This window comes from Heterodontus francisci, unplaced genomic scaffold, assembly GCF_036365525.1.
Source record: "Heterodontus francisci isolate sHetFra1 unplaced genomic scaffold, sHetFra1.hap1 HAP1_SCAFFOLD_1103, whole genome shotgun sequence".
Classification (NCBI taxonomy): domain Eukaryota; kingdom Metazoa; phylum Chordata; class Chondrichthyes; order Heterodontiformes; family Heterodontidae; genus Heterodontus; species Heterodontus francisci.
This window is the reverse complement of record NW_027141371.1, coordinates 80028-82068: the sequence shown is the minus strand read 5'-3', so window position 1 is coordinate 82068 and position 2041 is coordinate 80028. Positions and strand designations below refer to the sequence as shown.

The window sequence follows — 2041 nt, the reverse complement described above, 5'->3', positions numbered from 1 at the left end:
AGCGTACTGACCTGTTCCATGTCTGGCTTCTGCACGAGACCCGATGCAGTACGATACCTTGCAAACCTCTGGAACCATCTCGGCCACTCCTCGGCTTGGTTCAGTCCAGTGACCTTTTCAAAGGTGCAGGCAAAGATTTCTCCATCTTCACTTTGGTTTACTGTGGCCCCCATATAATATTCTGATATCTGTCAAGGCTTAGTACAGAATTTATAAGAATCTGACGGTTAAAATAACCTGAGTTTACTCCACACACCTTGCATTGAAGGTTTCATCGACAACTCTCCATGAGGTGCCACACAGATTATATTACATCACTTCCTGTGATGATGCACATAGTCTATTTATATAATCTGCCCAGTAACAACCCAATGTCCACTCTTATATTACTGTACAGATGTGAGAAAAGCTGAGGATGGGAATGGAACGTCTGAATGAAGATTTCATGATGCTGATGATGTGAATGAGGCTGATCTGTTACCCATTCCACAATCCCTCTTTATTTCTGTGCATGTTTCTCGATGCTGTTTCAACCAAATTGAAAAAGAATCACAAATCCTCCTCTGGAGTCTCAGGTGTCCATTAATAAAAGGCATGGTGGCCAAGTGGTAAGGCGTCAGTCTCGAAAACTAAAGATCACGGGTTCAATCCCCGTCCGTGCCTTATGATTAGCTTCTCACTTTGAATGTGATGTTTCCAGAAAAGATGTGCGTTGCGTTCGTGTCGGCCATCTTGAAATCAGTGTCATGTTGCACTTTATTCTGGACACTGGGAAGAACATGAGGAGTAGCCACATGGTTCCTCGAGCCTTCTCTGCCATTGACAGAGTGAAAATAACTGAGGTCCAAGCACTGAACCTTTTTACTGTGCATTTGCTTGATATTTAACAGAGCTATTTTATTTAGGGCGGCACAGTGGCGCAGTGGTTAGCACCGCAGCCTCACAGCTCCAGGGACCCGGGTTCGAATCCAGGTACTGCCTGTTTGCAAGTTCTCCCTGTGTCTGCGTGTGTTTTCTCCGGGTGCTCCGGTTTCCTCCCACAAGCCAAAAGACTTGCAGGTTGATAGGTAAATTGGCCATTATAAATTGTCACTTATGTAGGTAGGTGGTCGGGAAATACAGGGACAGGTGGGGATGTTTGGTTGCAATGTAGGATTAGTATAAATGGGTGGTTGATGTTCGGCACAGACTCGGTGGACCGAAGGGCCTGTTTCAGTGCTGTATCTCTAATCTAATCTAATATAATCTAATCTCACATCCCGCACTCCTGTCCTTTCCCCCATTGCCCTGTTAGATTTTCCATGTCAGGTATATATCCAATTCCATTCAGAGTTAACATTGAATCTGCTTCCACTGACCTTTCAGGATTGCATTCCAGACCAGAACAACACACTGCGGAAAAAACAATCTCCTCATCACAACTCGAATTCTTTTGTCAATTACTTTAAATGTGTTTCCTCTGGTTACTGACCCTTCTGTCACTGGCAACACTTTCTCCTTCTTTACTCTATCAAAACTCTTCAGGATTTGCATATCCTGCTGCCTTTGCTGATATAACAAAGCTGAGCACACATCACCAAAAGGAATATGATTGGCTCTGAATCACATTTATCCTTCCTGTGAATCTGATGTGGATCTTGTATTTTCCTGGAACCAAACAATCTGAGCAGCAAGTGTGGGTTCCAGTGATTCCCACCACTCTGAGAGAGAGAGGATGTGATAATGAGCCAGATAGAAGAAAGGAGTGAGATAGAGAGTAAAATAGCCCTGGTCTGTTTCTACTAACCCCCGGCCCCCTACTTAAAATGGCATCATTTTCTCCTGCCTCTCCACATTCTAATCCATTGATTAATGCAATCCTTTCATCTGAAACATAGAACATCGAACAGTACAGCACAGTACAGGCCCGTCTGCCCACGATGTTGTGCCGAACCTTTAACCTACTCTCAGATCAAACTACCTACATACCCTTCATTCTACTATCATCCATGTACCTATCCAAGAGTCGCTTAAATGTCCCTAATGTATCTGCTTCTACTAC

General features: G+C 44.0%; 1 non-coding gene across 1 annotated transcript; it reads left to right on the top strand.

The window, feature by feature from the left end:
* The first annotated feature begins 591 nt into the window (after positions 1–591).
* On the top strand, positions 592–663 carry trnas-cga (transfer RNA serine (anticodon CGA)). Its single transcript has one exon. It is a non-coding gene; the product is annotated as a tRNA-Ser (tRNA).
* The last annotated feature ends 1378 nt before the right edge of the window (positions 664–2041 follow it).